Genomic DNA, 25,643 nt, shown 5'->3' with positions numbered 1-25,643 from the left:
AGATAATGGTCTGCTGATAGGGACTGAACTGCTGCTTGGAGAACTTCAAAGGAAATTTATCATTTCATATTATGAATAAGGATATTGAGGTGCTGGAGAGGGTACAGAGGCAGGCTACAAGCTAGTGAAGGGTTTGGAGCGTGCCTCGTATGAGGAACGGCTGAGGGATCTGGGGGTGTTTAGCCTGGAGGAGAGAAGGCTGAGGGGAGACCTTATCACTCCCTACAACCACCTGAAAGGAAGCTGTAGCGAGGCGGGAGTCAGTCTGTTCTCCCTAGTAACAAGCGATAGAACAAGGAGCAACGGCCTTAAGCTGCACCGGGGAAGGTTCAGGCTGGATATTAGGAAGAATTTCTTCACTGAAAGGGTTGTCAGGCATTGGAACAGGTTGCCCAGGGAAGTGATGGAGTCACCATCCCTGGGGGTGTTTAAGAGACGGGTACGTGTTGTACTTAGGGACATGGTTTTAGTGGTGTTGGTAGAGCTAGGACAAAGGTTGGACTCGAAGATCTTGAAGGTCTCTTCCAACTGAAACTGTCCTATGATTCTATAAGGAGTGGTTTATGTAAGACTCCTAGATGATCCACCTCAATACTGGACTTCATCACCGCCATTACTTTTTATTCCACCTGTGCTGATGTAGAGGAGAAGAAGAAAGAAGAGAACAGGCGGAAAAAGAGATCTGTTAGTGTCATGTAAACTTTTCATTCTGGATCACAAAAAATACTTAAAAATCATTCTTGGTTTTCTTCCCTTTATGCAGCTCAAGCGCAAAATTTGGTGAACCCAACAAATCATCTGTACAAATTTTCTTTAACCTTTCCTGTGATGAATGTAACGTTTCAGGATCTTGTTCTCAACTGTACCACTTGACTTTTAAAAATAAATTGGATGTCACATGTTTCTGGTTGTGGCATAGCTAGCTAAAACGAAGAGATATTAGGCTGGTCGTCATAGCCAACACTCATCTTCTTTCAGCTTCAAATAGCGTTAGAGAAGACCACAGTGCTCAAACTGCAAGCAGAAACAGTCCTGAGAGAAAGATCTATTTTATGCAGGACTCTGCCTGCAAAAAAACACACCTTAGCATGATATTTTCCAAAGTTCTAGTTCGACTGATCCAAAGTAAAGCTACTCTTCTGCACCATCTAGTGACAATGAGAACTGCACTTAGGACAGCTGATCTAATTAAAATACGACCCCTTTCCTCCAGCCTTATCTCTCCTTTGTTGCAAAGTGAAATCCCAGTGCCTTTGAAGCCCCAGGGTACTTCCTGTTATCTGCAATGGGCTGAGGTTGTCATCAGTGCTCCCAAAACACCCCTAGTAACTCTGGAGGAAGAAAAAATTCTCCTAATCCCAGTGATCCTTATATGCTGTCTTTCTGGCCATAGTAAGAACATTCTGCGCAGAAATGAGGCTGAAGCACAAAGTCCTGATGGAAATACAAATCCTTCTAAAATTCTGGTTGCTTGGATCCTAGGTTTTGCTTTGGGAGACTTCAAGGCTCATTAACTACAGTTCATTTTACTCTGGCCATTCTATTAGATGTGATACAAGTTTTAAACTAGGAAGCCTGTTTCTTTTATTGAACTCTCTTTACCATCAAACTGAGACACACAAAATACTCTTGCTTGGATGGAGGTCTGCATATTTGTAAGTTTGAGACTGCAGCTTTCTCGGAACGCATAGTGCCCCTGGTTAGAGATAATAGCTTTTTTAGTACTTAATATTTGGCTTAGTTCAATGGAAAGTCCTTGAATTTCTATGGTTTTTATCTCTGAAAGGCATTCCACAGACAGCTGGATTCTCTAACTTTCTCTGGACATCACATCAGGACAGCTTTGATGATGACAGGGCCATTGGGTAAACAGGTACCTCTGTATAGTTTATATGGCCAATGTAATAACATTTAATTAACATCTTCTGCTACTAATTTTTTGTAGTTTATTGATTACAATAAGCATGTCATAAATATATATATATTTAAATAATTGGTTCTACACATTTTTCCAAGTATGTAAACCACATTATTAGAAAAATATTGCTTTCACGGTTTGCCTAGCACTAGAAGTGACATACGCTGGGGACTGGCTAGATGGCACTGGTGCATACTTATGTGTTACCACACAGATGTGACTGTTTATAATATGATACTTGTTGGTTGAATTTCCTGGGATGTAGTTGTTCAGCTGGAGCTTGATGGTGCTATTGCTCTGTACTAATTATAGCACTGTGTTGGTAAGGAAGAAGGACACTCACACTTAGTCCTCCTTTAGTCTTTCACCCTGAGTTCCCTTGTTTGTGAGCTGGGTGTTTATCACAGGAGGAAAGAAATCAACTACTCAGATATTACAACCCCTCTGCTTCAGTGCTGATGGTTTCTATGGCTTTTATGCATTTCTAAATAACCAACACACTCCACAAGTTTTGCTTCTGTATAATTTTTCTACACCTGAAGTAAACCTGAGAGTAGACAGAGTAGCACTGTTGGCTCTGTGATGGTGTCCACACATCAGAAGGCAATCACGAGTCCCCAGAAGTTTTCCTCTTTTTTTTTTCTGGGAGTAGCAGTGAATTTTATCATAATGATATCTAAAAGGTTTTCATTCTCGCTACAACCCAGACATCTTCCATAGTAGAAAGGAAGAGATTTCCCCAATTCAGAGACAGTGAATCTATTAGCTAAAGCTTTACTGTTCCACTGTCGGAGCTTGTAGTGATGTCTTAAGGGACTGATTAGAACAGTTGGCACTAATTTCATGTATTTATCACGGTGAGGGAAAAGATGAGAATATGTTTAACAGCTGTATGCAATGGTACTACCTATGCTGGGTGTCCCTCCCACCTTCCCTTCACTTCTGTAACCCAGAGAAAGGGGCTGCTTTTATATGCGTTAGCATGGCATTTGCTAAACTTTGTCCTGACTAGGGTCTCTGAGAACTAGAGGAATATACGTGAGTATATAATAACAATAAGCCATCATTCAAATTCAACATGTGGAGAAAATAGTTATAGCATAGCTTATATGAGTGATTACTGCTGAATGTAGATCTAACTGCATGGAAAACTATATTCAGGAGGAATTCTTAGACAGGCCTGCAAAATAATTCACTTTCTACCACCAAAATAACATTTGCACGGTTCCCATATACCAGAACTAAACAGAATTTTAAGGAGGTTGGAATTACAGTTCTGTGGGATATACCCTAGAACGAATGGAGTGATTTTGCATTAAGAATATGCCTGAGTGGGAGATGGAGGAGGAAATAGGTTCAGCTGCCAGCTTCCTGCTGCCGAAGGGAAGCACAGCTGCTTGGTCTATTGAGCCACAATATTTGGGTAACGACTTGGAAATGAGACACTCATTAACGTTGTAGTTATTGCATATTCAGGTCTTGGTGGCTACCGTCCATGTGGTACCACAGAGCCCCCTCTCATTCCCTGACTTTGAGCCAGTTGCTGAGCGGTGCTCTGAGGACTCTTAGCAAGTGCTGTGCCCACTATGGCACATGACATGAAAGAGCAGGAAATTTCTCAAAGAAAGTAACTTGACAACATCACAATCTGATCCCAAAATGAGCAGAGAAAATGTTAGTAAAATGGCAGCAAAGTAATTATTCGCATATTTTAATATCTGTATTGCTCTGATATTCTGTAGGGTACAGCCTTTTACGGTGCACCCACACAGCTATACTCCTGCTCTGTGCCCCCAGGTTCTGTATTTTCAACACTGTAAAATCCTTTCCCATAGTTTTGCCAAAGACAGGTCTCACTAGCTATACTGTTTCTGTCTTCACATTCCTCTCTGGGTTTCTCCAGCTGTAATAATTTTCAAGGCTGTTTACAATTTTCCCCCATACCTCCTTCATTCAATATCTAGAGGTCAATTCTTGCCTCTAGCCCATGCTGCCAATTTCAATCCTATGTTCTTTAGATTTTGGATAAGCAACACTGCTTTTTCCCAAGCTGTGCCTACAACTTGAAGGAGTCAGTCCATAAGTTTCTGCAGAGGTGCTTCTGCAAAGCTACCTCCTCTTGTCAATGAGAGAATTCATACAGGTAATAAAATATGAGACAAACTTCCCCCCCCCCCCCCGCAATTATTATTTATGGAAGTGCTAAAGGAGAAAATTAACTTAAATGGTACTGTATGTAATTGTATAGTCATTATCTGGGACACTACTGTTATGATTCTGCCAGTCCATATACTGCGTTATTATGAAATAATGACATGTTGGTAGGCTGAAAATACTAGCTGGCATCTACTTTTTTTGAAAAGTGTAAATCTAGTCTACTTCTGGTAACTTATACAGAGAAAGCACCATGACTTGTACAACATTGCGTCTCACAGGGCTCCCCCGGATATGACAAAACCTAGAGCTTAACCCTTTAGTTGACTTTGTTGTTGGATTAACATCAGTGCATCAGTCTGACTCACCAGGTTGTGTAAGTGGAGGAAAGTAAAAAAAAAAAGTGCAGTCTCTCTCTGCAACGTAAAGAACTATTTCTCTCAGCCAGAAGGGATCAACAGTTACCAAAGAATGAAACTGTGACAGGAATAGTTATCTTCAAACAGTTATCATACTAAGGTGGAGGACATACTGCTTGTACATAGGTGGATTTTCAAGAGCCTAATTATGAAAATGTAACATTATGCAGAGAAAAAGTATGTGAAACATGACTTTCCATAACCACAGATCCTTCAGATCCTCTGTAAAAATCTAGAGTGTTAAACTTCTTGCAATCGATAGGAACACATTTTTCATATTATGGACTTCTATTTTGTGATAGAAGATGATGTCATAAATCTGGGAAGTCAGTCCAAGATCCATTGATAATTGTAGTACATTATATATCCATGGGAGAGACACCAACCCAGTTTAAAGGTTACTTAAGACATCAGCTGTGGTACACGGATATGCCTAACATGAAACTAAATTTTGCCAAAAGCTATACTAGATGGACAAAATTTTCTTTTGGGGGGCCTGTGATCTTAAAGGGAGGCATATACCCAATCCAGATAACACTGCAGCACACAGGCATGTAGATTGGCAGATGTGATCGCTTTATATTCTTTACTGGGACTTACCTCAAGAAGTGCCAAATTTGTTCTAAACTATGCAACAGTTGTGAAACCCCTGCAGGCATTATTACATGATAACTTTAGTTTTCTTGGACAACTGTTTCCAAGTCTTGTTTTCAACCAGTTCAAGAGCTGGACTGTTAGAAATTAGCACTTCCTTTGCACAGTCCCCTTTGTAACTGTAGATGCTTCACACTGTGGCTTGGATGCAGTGCTCAGATGCATGAAATGAAGTCAGAAAGAACAAGCACATTGTTATTAAGAACAATAAAATCAAAGATTTGTCAGTAAAAAGAAATCCTTTGCTTTTGTCTAAGCCACTGCAGGTGTATTGTATTTCAAAGTTCATTGTCTTTTAATGGCAATATCATTGTTAACAAATCTCAATGTGCAGCACCTTAAAACACTGCTGTAGACCTCTTGTACTTTCCTCCTAATTGATAATTCATAGGGAGATTGTATTGAAACAGTTAGTTGTATGAAAATTCTAAACTGCATACACGAAGAAATTCCAAGTGTCTGTGTGCCAAGTATGCTGTGCCAAGTATATACTCCTTCCCAATGGTGTCTGGGTGTTTTGTTTTATATCCTAACCAACACACATGTGCTGTGTCATTTGGGGTTAAACCAAACCTGACACTTGAAAGTTCCTACTTTCTACCACCAGGATGCATATTCCCAACCCCTCGTCTTGAGCCGTAGGAAAAGAGAGACCAAGTCTTCCTTAATCACAGGCACAGGAACCATTCCGTCTGGAAACAGAGTTTCCTCTGCAGAGAATCCCTAATTGCCTTCACATTCCCCTGCCCACGTAGAGGTACCTCTTCTGGCCTTCACTGCCCCTCCTCTCCCCTGGAGCAACCATTCAGCCCTGCTGACATCCTTGTCCTTCACACCTCACATCTCTTTGCCTGTGCAATTTACTGTTGGATAAATGTATCTGCTGCATTACTAGGGGCTGATTTTTCTGCCAGCTCCAGGGGAGGATGACCATCCCCTTTGGTCTCGGCAAACACTTCAGAGAGCTGTTTCTCTGGGATTTCTGCTCAGTCCGTGATACCCTCTGTGCTTGCGCCAGGCACAGCACACCCGCTGTGATGACTGAGGGCGTTCTCTTGCTGTTGGATAAGCGTCCCACATCCCTGCTGGCATCTGCAGTCCGATTGCTAAACTGTTTCCACAACTCTCTAAATGTCCCCTCCTACAGTTCGCCCCACCTTAGAATGTTGCTATATTTAATCAGCATTTCGTCCTTCCTGTACCTGTGTATCAACCCACCCTTCAGCAGCTAGAGACTAATTTTGAATTACCTTAGAATTCATCGGGTAGCTAAGACAAGATGTAGCAGCAGAAGGTGATGTCTTAGTTTACTTCAATGCCTGTTTTGTGTAGCTCTGCATTTATGTTGCATGGTCCAGTGGATTGTCCTTTTCATCTCTGCTAAAAACTTCAGGTTGAAAGAGGTTTCTGACTGCTATTTCGCCTAGTGCCTTGTACAGAGAACCGAGCTGCGATAGTCTCTTCTCCATGCCACTTACTGATCTCACAGTACAGATGCCACGCTGGAGACACAGGAATGAAAAAGTAGCCAACTCTTCTGAACTTATTTAAATATAACCGCCCTTTAAATAGAAAAGATGTAGTAAGTTCCCGTATTGTATGTTCTCCTGGCTTTGGGGCTTGGCTAATGGATTCTGACACAAACTGCAACTCTCAACTGAAAAACTTCTGTTTATTTAGCATGGATGGAGCAGCCTCATGAGAATAATTATGACAAGCTATAACATCACCTATATTGGGTGATCCTTGTCATTTCATCACACACCTCTCACCGATGACATTTTGTTGGCGATGTCCCATCTCGTAGTGATCCATCCCCCGAGGTACAATTTCCTGCTGGATGGGAGAAGTCTATGCTGGGACAATATTTCATTCTCCATTATTCTGTTCAAAAGAGGAACGTTTTCATTCGTTTTACTTCTCTTATTCCAAGCACTGCATGCAGCAAGAGGACTAAAATACTGAGCACTGGTTTGTCCAAACAAAGTAGCATAAGGTGAAGGAAATAGCGTGATCCTCTTTAACACTGTGATCCCAGATACCTACTGACTTCGAGTACATGCTGTTAAAGACTGTCCAGGGTTAATGTGTTCTGGGTTGCTCCCAGGACATTTTCCTCAGGGAGAGAAAACAACTGTCCCCTGTCACATTATAACAACATTAAAAAAAAAAAAAAAAAAAAAGAAGAGATCGATCCGTGGGTAGTTTAGGCTTCTGTGTATTTTTTTTTTTTTTTTTAAGCTGGAATCTTATATGCCTACCTAGGGTGTTACAGCTTCATCTTGTTTTTTGCTGAGCCCTTTCCCTGGCAAAAGCGCGCTGCGGCGCTGGCTGCGAAGCGCAGCTGTTGGGAAGTCAACCCTCTAGTGGCCAGATCCTGCACGGAGCTCCCAGCAAGTTACACAAAAGCAAATCTCTGCAGGGTGGTGGTTTTTCTGTTTGTTTGGTTTTTTTTTTCCCCTTTTTTTTTTTTTTTTTGTTTTTCTGGCAATAAAAAAAATCAGTCACTTTCGTGTTTAAATGCAGTGCTACCTAAATTAAGGTAATGGGGGAAATACAGTATTGTTTAGTTTCCCAGTCATGAAAGTATTGTAAACATTAAAGCTGGATTGATGCACTTCTTGATGACTTGAAGTGGTTTTCATAAATGAAGTCCAAATATGTAATAGCTGCTCTCAATTTTCTATGAGAAGATTTATTCAAAAATAAATTTAGCTAAGGGGAAAAAAGAGACAGATTTGAAAGCTGAATTATTGCCAAGAACTCAAACATTGAAGCAGCCAGTCCCTTTTGAGACAGCTGCAACATTTCATGGTGTAAAGTCAGCGAATTTCCACAGGCCCTGCTGCCAGAGACCACAAAATGGTTTCAAACAACGGCTCACTTCATGATATTTTTGTTTTTTTTAAAAAAAGTGTCCTTGTGCTGCTGAGTGGGCAGTGTGCGCTAAGTTAGCAGATTAATGAAAATGTTTCACTGGCACAAGATTTTGATTGCCCCAGTGCAAAATTGCTTGCAGATTGGAAAACAGCATGTTTCATTTCAAACTCATTCTCTTCCCATACATTAGCACTTGTCAATGTAGCCATTAAGCACAGTCAGTGTAGAAATTTAATTACAAAACCATTTATTTTATTGAAAGAAAAATAAACCCAAGCTACCTCAAATGCATTAGGTGGGTTCAAAACATGTTCGGCTGATAACACCCAAGGGTAGAGAGGCTGCTGTAAGAATAATGTTCCTTTCATGTGTGGTGGGGACTCAATATTAGAAACAGCTGCCTATAAGTCATTCTTTATTTAAGTTCTATTATGAATTAAAGAACAACTGATTTAATGAAGGAACTTTTTATATCTGAAGCTACTCAGCTGTGGTATTCGTTCGGTCTTCCTTTAAGAAAGAGGTTAAATTTTAAATGCTAGCTAAGTGAACAGAACGATACCTTTTATTGAATAGGTTTTTTATTTTTTTTCTTGTGTTAGCCTTTTGTTCTCCTAATGCTTGAAGAATGTAAGGTCTGGGGTATTAAAGGAAGTAACAAAAATGTGCTAAACACATCAAAAAGTAGAAAATCTGTATCTTATTTATGCCACAGAGTTCTACGCTCTGCAAGTCTTATAGGCATTTGGAAAGGCCCGAGAATAAGAATCTCTATCGAAATGATAGATGTGGGTCAAGCAGCACTCTGATGTCATGGTACATATTGCCTCTGTCTCACTACTAATGAGCTGCCAATAACAGGTCTGTTTTACTGTTCTGCTTGAAGAAGAAAAAAAGGAGTTATAACCTTAGTGGTTTGGACTGATTTGTCAATTTAAAGCGTTTTTTTTTCCTGTCTGAGATATCTACCCACAATTTCTTGCAGACATACACTCATGTACTCCACCCGGCTAAGGAGCCTGAGCAGGGAGATGCACGTGTTGAGCAGCACCCTGGGATGGATGGCAGTCAGAGAAATCGCTGCTGCTAAGGGGAAAGCTGCACCACAGAGAGAAAACTTACTGGAGGGCACAGCATTTGCTATGAGGAGTGTGGCTCTGTCTAAAGTAACGCTTCCTCCTCACCCCTGTCCTGTGCCCAAGCCACCAACGTGTGTGTGTGCATGTGTGTGTGTGTGCAGGGGTGGGAGGAAGCGGTGGAGCCCTCCCCACATCCCAGACAGCCAGTGCCTTACACGTGAGTTTGATCACCCCCTGCCTTAAGCAAGTATGGAAACATGCTATTAATGAATATAAAGGTATTTCCTGCAGCTACAATACTTCATGTAGTGTCCCCCTATGCTACCAAGATTATCATGTCACGTTCAGGAGCATTGCCTTTCATTAACACAATAATTAAGTGCACACCTTTGTTTTAGGTGATTTCCCTAAAAATGTCTGTTTTCACTTTTTCCGAGTTTACCATAAAGAGGAATACCCTAGATTTTCCTGTTGACTTTTAAATTCTTTATTTAACTTTACCCATGCATCCCCTCTCTCTGCCAGCAGAAGTGCCAACCCGTGGGACACATCCCTCAGCAACAAGAGGGACAGAGGAACCTCCTCACCTGCACCCTGCACTGTGGCACCACGGATCATCCCGGAGAAAACAGCAGAGCAAGAACACCGTCAGCCCTACCCAGACAGGGACTGGTCAGCCTCACCAGGGAGGTTTCCTCCAACGCTTTCAGATCCTGCTCTGCCCCACAGCCTGGCAGAGGGAAGGTGCTCAAGTCACCGATGTGCTAAGTGGAGGTAGCATATCACCTCTACATCCAAGTCTATTTTGCATTCAGACAAGCTCTGTAAGGAAGCAGACACTGCACCCATTCACACATGCAACCGGGCACAAAGTACCGAGTAGATAAGAGTGCAGCACACTCCAAGAGGGATGTTTCATGCCTGAATTAGGGTATTCTTTGCCCGTGGATTAGTTAATCAGATAAGTTTTCTCTGTCCAGTTTTCTAAGAGAATTGGCATACAAAATAGTCTCAAAAGAATCTAGGAAATCTCAGACTTGCATTTTTGTCCTGTTATCATAAATGCATATATCAGGGTGGAAGGAAAAAAAAGTAGGAACCAACCCACCCCTGAATTTAGTTTCTGAGTTCAAATCTAGTTGTGAGAGAGCCAAAGGGGGAGGCAAATTCTGTTATGAGTTACGTGGGGGATGAGGCTGGAGGGAAAGCTAGTGCTGAGTTACTGCAGGGGCCTTCCCTGGAGGTTAGGAAACACATCGTGTTGGAGCCCTTCTGGAGCATCGAGTATCGCTTCATAAAACTGCCCACCAGCACTGTCCTCCTCCTTCCCTCAGGTCCAGCCCCAGGGAGAGGCTGGTGGGCTCAGCTCTCCCATTTGATAGCTCCTGAGTACATCCTGCTGTGACAGTTGTCTTGCATTGGGTATTTGTGCTTTGATATAAAAAGTTCCCAAGAGCTGTTTAAATATTAATTTGAAAGGCTGCTGAAAAGGAGACTGTAGCACAGAATGCCACAAAGGAGACCTGCAAAACACAAAGCAAGCGTTAAAACAAATGCCTTTTCTGAGGAGAACCATCACCTGCAGAGGTTTCGTCTTCGTGGACTATTTGAGATTTTCGAACAAACAAAATGGTCTCCTGGAAGTGTGAGATGAAAGACAGCTGGAGAATGACTGAACTGTGTATCGTTAACACAAAATAATTTCTCTGGAATGGGGCAATTTAGTCTGTTCCCTGACTTCATAGTACCTCTCCATTTAACTTTTTTCTGAAGCATTCCAAATAAATCCCTATCTAGACAAAACTTTTATTAGTCAACTCTACAATGAAAAGTACAGAAGCTTTCCTTTTTAAAGCCTACACACATTTCTTTCCTAATATTCATAGGCACAAACATCCACCCATTTTAGGGATTTACAAATTTTCTGTTACTAGTATCTGAACTTCTCACAAACTTTAACACAAACTTATGGCACACCTCTGAGCTAGTGAAATCTCATTCCTATCTTACAGATGAAGAAAGAAAGAAGGTAAAATGAGATTCTATGATTTTCCCAGATCTGGAAGTCTACAGAAAAGTCTGAGGCTGCACTAGGCTCCCTGGACTATCTTTTATCTCGGTCAGCTCAAAAGGGATTTGGAACGGGAGTTATCCCAGATTTACAAGAGAGGCAGCCTCTGTTATCCTAAATTTGGATACTCCCTGTGGTACTATAGTTCCTGAGTTCAATCCTTATTCAAGACACACAACAGAAAAGTAAACCCCTTATTGAGAGTCATTACAGTAACTCAAAGTACACTGAAGAAGAGTGCACCTTTTCATGCGCTGACATACCCTGTTCTACAACTCCACTTGCCTCTGCCCTACTACCTTCTTCAATTATTTTTTTTTTTCAAATTCAATGCAAAAAGCAATATAGAATGAGAAAATCCAGAGAAGAAAAGCTGCAAAGATGTTTTCAGTCCCTTAAAGGACACACAGTGTAATAAAACAATACTGAGCACAAGCGAATACGTAATGTGCATGTGTCTACTGTAACAGGACACCTTAGGACCTAATTCTTCAGTCTGAGGAAAAATAACCTGTTTTCTCTCAATGCAATAAGGAATAAGACAAACAAACACTATAATCATAATAGTTGTTAAAGTAGAAAAATGGGAAGAGTTACCATGGTAGGAAAAATATCTTCTCTGCCAGCATTCAGGGAAAAAGCTACCAGGAAAACAGAGTGTTGGGATGCTGATCCATTGCAGACACCACCCGCAGCTGCCCACACCTTCATGCAAAACCCAGGTGTAGCTAGGACCAGCTGCTTAGCCTGCATAAGAGAGGTGAGCCTGGCCACAGCAGACCATCTTAGGGAACAGACCTCTGCCAGAAGAAGTGGATGTCCCACCAGCAGGGAACATGGAAGATTCACCAAACTACGGTAAGGTAACTGCACCCTCAGCTTCAGCTTGTGCGTGGTTAAAATGATCACCCTGACCTGTGTCAAGAGCAAGGCTGGGGATGTCAGCTCCGTAATGATTACCTCACTACTGTCTGACAAAAAAAAAATAATACCCAAATCCACCATGCCCCACAAATAGTTAACCTTGGAGAAGAATCCCCCAGATAAAACAAGGAAGAGCTGCCCACTGCGTGGGCACAAGCATCAACGTACTACCTTCTGCAATGTGTGCAACACCGCGTCTGTAAAACACTTCATCCAGCTGAAAGGGAAAAAAAAAGAATTCGAGACAGTGTGAGTGTAAACATATTCCCATAACACATGAAGTATGGACAAGTGGACAAGGACTTGACTACACGAGTTTCACAGCTCACTGGGTGTCATTCCAAAAAGCATCTGTCACCGCCACTGGCAACGAATTTTGAAAACAACAGTATTTTGCATCTTGGAGTTTAACAGGATCGCACAGCCACCAACAAACTATCTAAGCCTAAAGACCTAGGAAATGTGCACCTTACCTCTCCAGATCTTGTCCTTCATTATATTATCAGTGACAGGAATGACAGTGTTGCTAGGACGGTGTTAGGCAGCAAATTCACACACAGATCTGACTTGTTAAATCAGCACTCTCTGTCCGAACTTTTCCACAATTCTTTGAAGAGCAATTTCTTCTTCTTCTTCTTTTTAATTCTTTTTTTTCGTACTAAACATGTTTCACTTAAGGTTTGCAAGCTTTTACCCATTTCAGTAATTCCAGAAGAGCAAGTACAGGATTAGAAAATATAGTGTCTTGCAAGAAAACCAGAAACCACTTGCCACCTCCATACTGAGATGTAGGTACAGGAGAGGTGTTTATAGCAGCTAAAAATCGGGGTGGGGAGATGACAAAAAATTGGCCTCTTCATGCCACTGAGAATTTGGCTGCAATAGCATCAGGATTTACTCCTACCTGCATGTTACTGTTAGATGTGAGAAACTATTGCACCAGGGGCCGTATTAATGTATAGTAAACCAGAATCACATATTGTAAACAATGTAAATTTAAAAAGAAAAATGATGGGGAAAGAATCAAGGCACAGAGAGCTAAATTAATTGGCCTGAGTTCAGTCACCAGTTTCCTCTTCTCCATTGTTTATTCTTCTGAAATAGGTTATTCTCCCATACAGGTCCATTCCAGGGCTATAACTGAACTGTGCAGAGGAGCTGTCCTTAGCCAGAGATATGGGAAAATGTTAGAATTTAACCATGAAAAATGTTACTGCTTCAGAGTTGTTTTAGTCTACTGCAAAAAAAAAAAAAAAAAAAAAAAAAAAATTGGTAACTTTTATATTGATTTAAATAGCATCTGAGTTTATCCTTATCTGTGCACCTGCAAAATTGTTGCTGGGAAATAATCAAGATCAGAGTCACAGTTTTGCATGAGAAAAGAGTAACCTAAGTTTGTATGTTTTTATCCCAAAGACCTGTTCTGCCCTATCAGCAGCATCATGTCAGTTCAAACAAGAGAACTAGAGCAAATGCACACTAGAGAATTCTGCTGATGAAAGCATATTAGCAAGGAGTGTGAAGTGATGTGATATGTTATCATCTTGGCCATTCCTGATGCCTCCTGAGAGGGAAACAATAATAAAAGACAGTCCTGCCCTTACTGTCTCCCACAGAGATGTAGGGAGCGTCGTTGGTCCTATTACTTGCCCTGGCAGACAACCCACAAAGCTGCTGGACAAGGACAGGGCATATGCAATGACCTCTCAGCATAGGTTTGTCCAACACAGGTGGGACCATCTAGGCAGGACATCCCGTGGTTCTAACAACCTGTGGATATCTTTCAGTGTCCAAATACATGAATCTGTTTCTGCAGTGATCAGCTCTGGGATGTTTTGGCTCCAAATGTGCAGAGACTCGCTTTGGTGTCCACGCGAGAGAGAGGAAAGAGGGAATTGAAGACTCTGAGGAAGCGGCATGGCACGTTGGGTTGATTCTTACTCAGCAGCCCGCATTTCCTTGCTGCAATGGCTGCTGGTAGGTGACACAGTTAAGGGTCAGGCTGCGGCAATCCAAGGGCTGTGAAACTGCACACAGACTTGCCCACATCTCTGTCTAAAGATTTATTTTGGGTGCTAATGCTTCTCCTCTTACCCACAGTGTGTTCTGTTTTGATCTTGATTTTGGGCCCAGCTGAGAATTCAAACATACTATTAGAGTTTATCTTCCCAAATGCTGTTATACTAACATCGGTTTCTGCCCTACGAATAGGAAAAATATAAAACTTGAATCATCTTTCCTCCATATGAGTCAGAAACACATCCCTTTTAAATATAGACTGGAGAATATAGCTATAGCTGGCTTTGTTCATCGCTCTTCTTTCTAGGCTGTGAGGCATTACCGTCCATTTAAAATATGTGGTTAACTGTTAATGAAAAAAAAAGATTAAATCACGTATTGGAAATCACAAAGTTTTTTTTCTTCCCAGCAGTTGTACAGCAAGTTAGCACATCAGTTCTTCTAAGAAACTGTCTGCATTTATTAGTGGTCTTTGGTTAAATTGTGACTGAAAAACTAGGTTAAAAAAGAACGGCCTCTGCAGAAATGAAAACGATGTTTGCAATAATTGCCTAATGGTGTTTTTTTTCTACTTCTGTGCTAGGAACTGTAGCTTGGATTATACAAATGCTTTACAGGAGGGTAGTAAATTGTCATTCTCTCTATGGATTTACAAGATCAATCTTGGTAATTTGTTAGTTACAGTGTATGTAATGTGATATTATTGCTCATGTTACACAGGAGGATTACATGGCTTACTAAATAAAGCAGCGGTCTTTACATTAGGGACCATACTTCCTTCCAGACTGATGCCTAGACAAGTGAAATTAGACTGCTGATCTCAGCCTTAGGACCATCTCTGGTGAATATAGACTGAGGTCCCCAAATGACTGAACACAACAGGGCCGATCACTCATCTCTATATGCTCACCCCTAACACCTGGATTCCAGATTCTTACACTTTTTTAATTCATCAGCTGTTGAAACACACTGATGTGTAGTTTTACAGTGCAAGATTTACCAAGTCCTGTATTTGTACCTATGCTCCTGTTGGTTTATTAGGGGCCTGTGAAATTCTATTCAGGTTGTATAAGGGCACTTTCAACTACTCTGTTTAACAGGTTTCATATTTTGCAGTTTGAAAATCGATCCATATTTCACCTTTGACTTTCAGGGGGAAGAGATGTTGTTATTACTGTGTTGGATGGTTGATATAAATCAGAGTGAATAGAAAGAAGAAAGAGCTATTAAAATCTGCAGTTTTGTTCGAGTGCAAGTTTGTTCTTTATGACATATCTGCTCTTGGAAGTCCTTGCTTTGATATTTTGCTGCTCAGCCTAAAATCCTTTTTTAAAATGTTGCGTCTCACAGTCTAAATCCTTTTCCTCTGTCCATGAAGTGTGCCCTTTTTATATTTGCAGAACAGTTATCTGTCTGTAGATGTCTTACCTCTACTCCCCATGATTGATTTAACACTGTTTTCTGAGCTCTGACTAGCATTTCAACATATTTCAGGTGAAGTGGGTCCTGCAATTGAACACAATATCCCAGATGTAGCTGATTAAAAGAGAATGATAACCACCTAGGATCAAATTGTTAATGTTTATCTTCCTTTGATTATTCTCCCCATTCTAAAACTTTTGAATAAATTTATTATTGATTAAAAGAGCTGCAACGTCAGCTTCAAGCCTGCCAGTCTCTGTTTATCCACAGATGGGTAAAGCTCAGCATTGCTCTGTCACTCTAGATCATCCCTGACTACAAAAGCCCCTATCTGTGGCAGAAAGACTTGTATTTAAGTGAAGGCAGCCTAGCCATAGACCCCTCAACACCGATAATTTTTTATAACCCTCAAGTGTTTACCAATGCTTTGCATTGCAGACTCAGTGGGGAAATGCTCAAAAATACTCAGGTACTCAAGGACATGGGGCACATTTAGAATAAGGGCTGACCTTAAGGTCATGCTAAATCACACACCCACCACCTCTTTCTGTAGCAAACCTCTTAGGCTGACGCCCAGCACTAAGCCTGTGTAAGCCTAAGAGCCTGGCACGGTCCCTGTGCTGGGGCCAAGCCCATCCCTGCTGCTGTATCCTCTCCTCCCCCCCGCAGCGCAGTACATTGAAACACTGGAAGTGCATTGATACCAGTCCCACAAAATCCCTCTTCCTGATTTAAGACTCATCCCTGCTTCACCTCCTGCAACTTTTTTGTGGGCCAAACCTGGAAAAGCAGATAAGCAGTGCATCCCCTAGTGCCAAAGACCCCCCCATTTAGCAGCCATACCTGCCTCAATCTGCTTGAGGACACTCCTTGGTGAAAACTCTAGTATTAAATGGGCCAAGCAGTGGAAGTGTGGGGTGTGACTCGTTACATTCGTCTGAAAAAAACCTCCACTCCGTTCCATGCAGCCTTTTTAGGTTCATATACGTTTCCAAAGAATTCTCCTCCATGACACAACAGAAATAGTAAGTAAGTAAACAAATAAATAATCAAGGGTCCCCAGTGTATCTTAAGACAGAGGCAACAAGAGTACCACATGTCTGAGTAATTGTGCTTTTCAGACGAGACAGCTGAACTATCAGGAATGGAGCTGTGACTGCCTATTTGTTTTACATGGACAGCAATGTCTGTACCTTCTGGTTACCTGTGACCAAGACTACTTGCATAAACAACCTATAGGTCCAAATATCTGCATCCCATTACCAAGCTCCAAAATCCACTTAGTCACTTCACCACAAATACTGCAGCTGCTGTGCCATGAGGCACAGACGGCTCTAACGAGTAGTTTCAGCAGCCTTGGTTTGGCTTTGTGCTTTGCAAGGACACAGGCATGCGAATAGGCTAGGAATGGGTAATTTGAGGGATGTTTTCTGCATTTTTTTGTTGCTGCTAAAATAGAATGAAAACTTACTGTAGTTTAGGTCAGCGGAAGCAAAACCAGCCCGTCAGGCGAAGGAGGTGTGGGGCTGGGTCACGGCTCAGGAGCTGTGCTGGTTCATGGTGGCTGCTGCACAAGGGGCAGAGGCCTGAACCTGGAAGGAAGCTGAGGAGCGGTTGGAGATCTGAGACTACATGACACAACCTCGAGCCACAGGAGGTGATGTGGTCCTAGTGCTCCCCCACCTCCCTCCTGACCCCACCGGGAGATGATTTCCAGAAAGAGGCAGCCCAGGCGCAGAGACAGCCGCCATCAGTGGCTGCTCAGAGGGGTTCTTGGAGGGGCCACCAGCTGTGCCATGTGGAGTCTGACTGTCCCCATCACCCAGCGGTCAGGGCTCAGAGGCAGCAGAGGTGAACCCCTCTGAGACACCACTGAGGCGATCAGTGATCCCTGACTAAAACAAATGTTGGGGAGAGACGGAGGAGAACAGAAACCCACTTCGCAAAGATGTCAAAACTAAGGTCTGACAGAAGCAATTTCTCACTGCTTATTGCAGAGATTCCCTGTGCATAAGTCAGAAAGCAAGCAGAGGAGGAGCAAGGCCATTCTCCCAAAATCAGTGCTGTAAAAGGATTATTGCTTTGTGCAGAGGAGATGTGGGAGGGAGGGTGACAGAGATCGGGAGTTCTGCTCTTTGAGATTTTTATAAGGGAGCAATGAGCCTGTGTAATTATTGGACTGAAGCTCATAAAAGAACTTATAAATGCCTTGTCAGTGTAGTTGCCTCCATTCCCAGATTTTTAACTCTAGTTCAGTCTTTCCCTTCCATTCACAGGTACAAATGCCTCTGGCTTTCTGGAAGTGACTAGAGCAAAACTGACTTGCTAGTTTTTACCCTAAGAAACTGTTGGTAGCCTACAGGTAGAAATCAAAAGCATGTCAGTTGAGATTTGGGTAAAGTAAGACATATACAGCATTAAGGCAGTTTAAGTGCTCAGATCTGCAAATTAGCCTGGTCTTTGTACTTTTCTTGTTTTACCAAAAAATCTAGAGTGAAACTTGCCATTCTGGGTTATTTCACCATCAATCACATGGACAAATGAGGCTTTGGGCACACACCTTCGGGTTTTTTTTTTTTAAATAGTTTCAAAAATTTCTGCAGAGAATGAGGCGGCAGCTACTGGTCATTTATAAATCATTAATAACAAAGGGTGTTAAGAAAGTCAATTCAAATTAGTTGATAAAGCACAAAAATATGCAAGTTTTTTTTCTGCAGACTGTTGGTGATTAAGATTTTAAGAGGGGAAACATATGTTAGAGCTCAGCCAGTATTATTTAAATAATACTACATTGTTATCTTGATTGTGAATTGTTCAGGGAAGTTTACTTACTGTGAAATTATCTACAACTTTGTTTTTTGATAATTGCTTAGTGAAAACTTCTGCATTATAAGGCTTGGTTGAATTTTCTGACAAACTGCAGCTTATAATCAAACTTAGTTTTTAATATATAAATTGACAGAAGTTCTTTGTTGGTTCCACACAGGTTATAAGGAAGCTGATGTCTCCAACACGGCAGAAATGGTTCTAACAGTGACAAGACATCTCCAAAGGTTGGTTTGTTTTTTTTTTCCAGCACCACAGAAAAACAGGTTGCTGAGGCTAGGCAGGTGGGATGAGATCTTTCCCTCCAACACACTTTCTCCTGAGGACATCAGGAACCATTTTAATCTGTGTGCTTCAGGAGACTGACACAAAGTGTCTTTAAGCCAAGGGGAGGATTTTCATTAACATCATCAGGCATTTGTCGAGGAGCCAAAAGGCTATGCGAATTAAATCAGTGAATCAGAAATGGAAGATGGAGCCAGGTCCAGTCCAGACTTCAGGAAGCAGCTGACTATTATTAGTTCAAAGGAATGAAGCCCGGAACCACAGCTCCAGTATCACCCTGTCTGCAATCCCTTTGTAGGCTGCTGCTCTTGGATCTACTCAGGGGCTCAGCTTTCAGGAGTAACAGTAGCAGTTTCCTCATTCTACAGAACAACTACCAGCCACCAGCATGTCCCAAAACGGGAACTAGAGCAATGGTTCTCCAGGGTTTGCCACGCTTAATCGATTTAGGTAAAAACAGGAGTATCCTGAGTCCTGACAGGTGCAATTTTCATGTCACAGGTAGTACCTTATGCTCTGTTTCCATCTAAATCACTCAAAAATACTGATTTTTTGTTTCCCAGAGGGAGCACAAGGAAGCATGCCACAGCAACAAAATACTTCATCAAACTAGGCCAACAATAACATTTTTTTGTAAAAGTTTTTTTTCGATTGTTTGTTCTTACTCTCCTGCTGGGCAGAAAAAGAGAGAATGACATGTCCCTCGTGTCAAAGTTCCCAACAGCATGAATGCAATAAAACCAACATGAACTACAGGGAGTTTTTGAAGGGGTGTTTTATCAGCCTTCTTCCCTCTGCCTGTTTTCCAGAGAGATTGCACAATGAGTACAAGAGATAAATTAAGATGAGTTGGGGAGAAAGAGGCAAATCTCCAAGGTATCTCCTGTCCCAGCCCTGCACTTGGTGACAGCTCCTGCCTTCTCAGGCTGCGGCGGTGGGTTCTCCATCGTCCCCCAGCCCGCCTGAAGCACGTGTCAAAATGCATATGTCAGAGGATGCAGTGAATTCCCACCTCCCACATTTGCGTGGCATGGGCCGGACCAGAAAGCTCGCTGTGAGACTGAAAGCTGAACGTGACCTCCCTAAAGCATGATGAGGTCCACCAGCCTTCACATCCATAAGGAAGGGTAAGCAAGCCCTGGAAGTCTACAGGCTCCAAAAGGCAAAGCCTCTCCAGAGCCAGCAAGACTTTTTTTATTGACACTATAGAGAAACCAGGCGTAATGATGTCATCATATATAAATGCTATAACAGATGAATCTCAGAAAGTAAACATGGTTTGTACTGAACGGGTTGCAAGTGCACTGCAAGGACTGTGGAGCTTTAGCTTGCTTTTAAAAATGACTTCTGACTTTTTGAAGCAGAGTTATTTTCAGAAACATAACAGTCAAACACACTTGAATAGGTGGAGGCTTGTACTAAAAAGTAGCTGCTTTGCATAGTGGAAATATTAGGGAAGCAAAATGCATTCTTTAAAACTACACTTGATTAGCCGAGACAGATTTTTACACATGCCAACTATTATGTTTCACCCCTAAGATACGTCTCTCTCCTAGCAACATATTTTATAGGTTTATTAAGAACGTCACATTATCTTTTCCTGCTTAACTGCAAATAATTCAAACGAAATGATGGAATTTTTCCAACACAGCTTGTTAGAAAAAAAAAAGGTTATCTTTCCAAAACAGTTATTTTAGAAAAAATCCTAAATATTTCAGAACCAATTTCAATATTCAAGCAAAGTCCAGCACACTGTGAAAATACACTTCCTTAATACATGCAGATCTTCACCTGACAAGTTCTTGTACAATAGTTTCCCCTTTTGCAGAGGGACTTTTTGGAAAAACTCTGTCTAAAGAGCACATTGTATGCCATCTGGCTCGAGAGCCTACCCACAGAGGCAACTCTCATGCCTACAGAGTAACAGAGGACTTCAATTCCAATCCAAATATTTTGCCTTTCAGGCAAGGTATTTTAACTTTTTTACTAACATAAATAAATAAGATACCATAAAAAGCAAATACTTTTGTAAAAGAAATCTCACATCATCAGAATTAGAGCTGTGTAAATGATTGGATTTTTGGTAGTCAAATGAAAATATTAGTAGGAATAAAAATAATAATTAATTTTCAATCTTGCTGTTTATTTACTTATTTATTTGTTGCACTTATTTTTGGAAGATGAAACCACAAAACATCAAAATTTCCTGTTCATTGAAAACCTTGGGCATTGACCTGCTCTGTCCATGACACAGCTTCCACAGCCTGTGCTATTTTTAATAATGCTAGCTGAGCTCAGAAGAGGCAGTCAGAAAACAAGGATAACTTAAAATACTACTGTTGAAAACACCTTTCAGTTGAACTCTGAAATTCCTGAGATGTGACCACTGTGGTTAATATCAAGTCTACTGATTGGGAAAGAACTTCTTAAATCATGCCATTCATAAGAAATAAAAATCAACTCAAAATGAATCCAAGACAAACTTTTTTTATATAAAGGCTCAAATCTAGATTTTGAAATCATGCAAGACAGTTAAGTCCAATCAGTTATTACTTCCTCACACACTCCATTTTCAAGCACAAGTCCATTTTATAAGCCTCCCAACATTCAATGACATTTCTCTCAAATTATACATTTAAGTTATATAAACACAAGCAAAGAATTTATAGCTTCATTCCAGATTAACTAGCCAGAATAATTCAGGGACAATGAACAAATGCAAACCCCAAAGCTAAAAGTCAGACCCCATTAAACATATCACTCTTCATACTTACAGAAGCCCCTACTAAAATGTACAGGATATTTGACTTCTTTGCTATCTGGTCCTCACGATGGGGCATGGGGGGACTCGTTCATGTTTTAGAAGTTAATCAGCCTTTTGTGGCAGTAACTCTAAAGTGAAGTGTTACCTGGTGTGCTAGGAACGTACTATGTACTGTTTTCTTTTGAGAGGAGCCTGCCAAGGTAGTGCATTACCATCATATGCCTTTCATAACCGCTCACTATTATCAGCTTCTCAGTTTCATCTCTTGGATCAGCAGCAATTTCTTAAAAGTATTTATTTTCTCTGCTAGCCCAGCAAAGGGCTGTCACAGCACATTGGATTACAGCAGCAAACAGGCCCGCTGGAGCAGAAAGACTGCTTGCCCCTCCCCAGGCTCCCGCACCCTTGTGGAGGCATAGCTGGGGATGCATGGCTGTCTCACCTACAGAAGGGTAGGGAAGGTGTGGTACAACTTTCCACAGCAGTGCCCATCATGCAGGGATTGCAAAGGTACTGCCCAGGGGCAAATAATTTGCTACTGCACTGTACTAGGCTGCAGCAGACAGCAGGTAGCCTGGCAATATTTTTTTTTTTCCAGAGGAGAATGACTTCATTGCCTTGTAACAAAAATTGAGATCTTCTTCCCTCCACTTTACACTACAAAAAGGACAGGAGCAGACCAAAGGGATCCTGCAAACTGCATATCAGGTTGGGGAAACCTTTCCTGCCACAGCTGCAGGACAGCTGAAAACCCACTTGTAAATGCCAGCAAAGAGAATTAGAGTTGGTTTGGGATAGCAGGATGCAAAGACTGGGTTAAATCTACTGAGACCTGGGGCAACATCTGCAGTGACCTGGGCTGCCTGTGCCTGCTGCTGCAGCTGAGGCTGCTTGCAGTGGGGAGCATCTGCCCCAACGGTCTTGTTGGTATGGTCACCTCCTCCACCTCAGTATCTGTGCTGTTTGCTGCTGCCAGCTCTTCTCCCACCACCTCTACACTGCCCCATGCCTGGACACAGGCTGAATTAATGAGAGCATAGCTTCATTCCCACTGGGGACCTTGCCTAGCAAGACAAATGACGATTTTGCACTTGTAGCCGATTGTTCCTCTAGATGAATTTCTAAGAGAAATCAAGGCCTTATGTAGGGGCATCTATTAATGTCATCGACTTCATATTTCCCTATCCCATATATCATTCCTCCACATCCATTCTATTATGTGAGTACTAAAAGAGTAATCCACAGAAAAATAGAAAGCAAAAAGTTTAAAGAAGAAATGTCATCTGAAGGTCCATGACAGTTAGCTGTTTGTCCCCACAGCTTGCAAGTCATTGCAAGGACGTCTCTAAAACTGAGAAAAATCTTGGGGTCGAGTGGCCTCGCCACCTCCCCCCACCTAAGCAGTGAGTTTAGTGCTATGCCCGAAGGCTGTCCCCCAAGGTCCCCATCCTTATCCCTCCCAACACGCACAGAACAAATCGCCCTGACACAGCCTGTGGCACAGAAGACCTCAGGAGGCAAAGAGAAACTTTTTACATTTCTAAGAGCTCCTGCACACAGCACTTCAAAGAAGGTCAGAAACGCTTTGTCTCACCGTTTCAGACTGATGGCTGTCACCACTGCGTGCTCTCCATGTAGAATCAATTAGTAATAGCCAAAGTCTCTGGTGACTCTGCAGAGACGGATTTTCTTCCTCTTCTGAAATACCGTCAAGGTTTTCTCATCAAAGGATTATGCCTATGACAAGAAAGCAATGTAATTCAATATAAGCTGAGAGGGAAACGGAAAACTCCCCCACCTGCGGCTAAAGCCGGGACTGCTGTATCTGGAAGCACAGTCGTATAATCTCCAAAACGATTTCTCACCTCTGCCTCAAAAAAAAAAAAAAACCCTTTCAAAACAGCCTTTCCAGAATGTACATGGATAAGGGAGAAAATTAGCTTAGGTCAATCCCATGCCCTCTAGCATAGATGGTTCCCTATTTCAGATACAGTTTTGTTATTTGTCCTGTATAGAAAGATGAAAAACATTACAGACAGGTTTTCAAACCCTACTTAGACTCCTTCTAGACCCTGTTTTCTGTTGGTATGAATTAGAAGCCCATGGATCTGTGCAGTTTACACAGAATTTCTGACACACTGAGTCTAAAACAGGAAACAGGTTTATAAGATAAATGGCCACAAATTCCTTATTACTTGGTATATATTTTTAGAACACGCATTCTTTTGGCACCATACCACACTTACTTTGGATGCCCACATTTCTGTGACAAGTATTTTAGTGAAGTGGCCTTTTTAAAACATGATATCATTTGTGGATGACCATGAACTTGCTGGTGTGTGTCCATTCCTTAAATTAGTCTGCCTGATGGCTGTATTCTTTTTTCTTTTTTTTTTTTTTTTTTTTTTTCCATTTTGTGGTCACATATTTTATTTACCCAACTAGTTTGTGAGAATTGGAGGAAAGGTACTGTCTGTGCTTTCCTCACACAGAATGGATTCCAGAGACATTTTAGCAGTATTCGGAAAGACAGCTTGGCAGGCCTTCCCCGTCACGGTAATTCACATAGGCTTAAGGCTACCACTCAGACAGAAAGAGAAAAACAAATATAAGCAGAGGAACAATTTTCCTAATTGTTTACACTTTCTGTGCGAACTTACTCACGAAACTTGTGGCTCTCTATTTTTTTACATGCTCTTGTAGAAGAAAGCATTTTGGTAAAGAAAATAGACATGGTGGATGTTTCCACTTGGATGCTGTTTTCTCACAGTGCTCATGGCATCACAGACAAAGTGGTCACCTTTTCTTCCTTTGCTGACCCTGCATGGCAGGCAAAGCGGCTCAGCCTTCAGCAGTCTGGATTCACATGAGTTTTGGGGTGACAAAAAGAGCAACTAGAACAAAAATTGACTAGGAAATAATTGACATTAAAAATCTGCTCATCATCATCATAGCCCTACCAGGAGAATTGAGGAGAAACAAGGAAGAGCTAGTAAGAGGAGAGCAGGTAACTGGGTATTTTGCCCCCATCAGGCAGAGCAGCAGAGGACACTTCCATCCCATGTGGCACCACCACAACCTTGGAACTCCCTGGATGCAATTTCAGCTGGTAAACTGTCGAATGAGGTTTTAAATGCCTTGCTGTTCTGAGGTACTTTGTGTCAGCCTTTTTTTTAATGAGGAGAAATGATTGCCAATAATTTGGTTTTCAAAGAGCAACTTCAATCTCACCAAAGACTGAGAGTATTCAGATCTAGATTTCAAATTACTCCAAAAGTTGTATAAATCCTGAACTGAGCTTAACTGAGCCTTTAAAGAGTTGTATTATTTTTTTTTTTTCCTTTTTACAGGTGGGTCAAGGTGAGAGCACCAAAATGTCACCAAGGAAATTCTTTTGGCATCATTTCCACCTTAAGCATAAGAAGAAAATACCATAAAAACCTGATTAGAAAGCCTGCAAAAAGGAAGACTTTTTTTTTTTTTTAATTCATTTTGTTCTTTCCCCCTTCCCTGCTTCCACACCGAAATAACACTGGAGAGTGGAGAGCGCTTTTCCAGTGTGTTCCCAGAGGAACGATAGAGTTGCCTATGGTAAGGGCAAACTTTCTTGGACGGGAGACACAATTTCCTTTGCAGCCTCTACAGAACTACAAAAAAGCTCTGCTGGATGCAGGAGCCACCAGCCTTATTGGCTTTCCACTACAGGAGTAAGATGTATTCCTTCAATCACACGTTTATGTAAAAAATAATAAAACAGCACAAAAATCACATAATGCAGCAGATATAAAACAGTCCTGGGGAGAAGGATAGAAACTTGAGTACAGCAGACCTGATTTAGCATCTGTGCGATTTGTAGAAGTAATCAGTTGTTAGAAAACCCTTGACTGAAGAGGGCATTTAGGCCTGGTCTGAGGGATGATCCTACCTCAGAAACAGCAGAGAAAGGAGGAGATGGAGACAAGAAAAAGAGAAACAAAAGAGAATACAAGACTGGCTCCATATGAGGACAGTATGTTATTCCCATCAGGCTGTTTCCACTCTGGGTTTTCATACTTCAGAGGTTGGATAAGCCTTGGACAAGCCTCTGACCTTTTAAATGCTTAGCTAAAGCTGGAATTCTAAACCTTTTGAAGCTGGCCCATCACAAACACTAACATACAAACAGCTTCCACATAAATATTAAATGCAGAAGACATAATTTATAAAAATGTCAGTGTGCCAAAGAATA

This window comes from Leptosomus discolor, chromosome 2, assembly GCF_034619465.1.
Source record: "Leptosomus discolor isolate bLepDis1 chromosome 2, bLepDis1.hap2, whole genome shotgun sequence".
Lineage (NCBI taxonomy): Eukaryota > Metazoa > Chordata > Aves > Leptosomiformes > Leptosomidae > Leptosomus > Leptosomus discolor.
The sequence above is the reverse complement of the archived record's forward strand: the minus strand, read 5'-3'. Positions refer to the sequence as shown.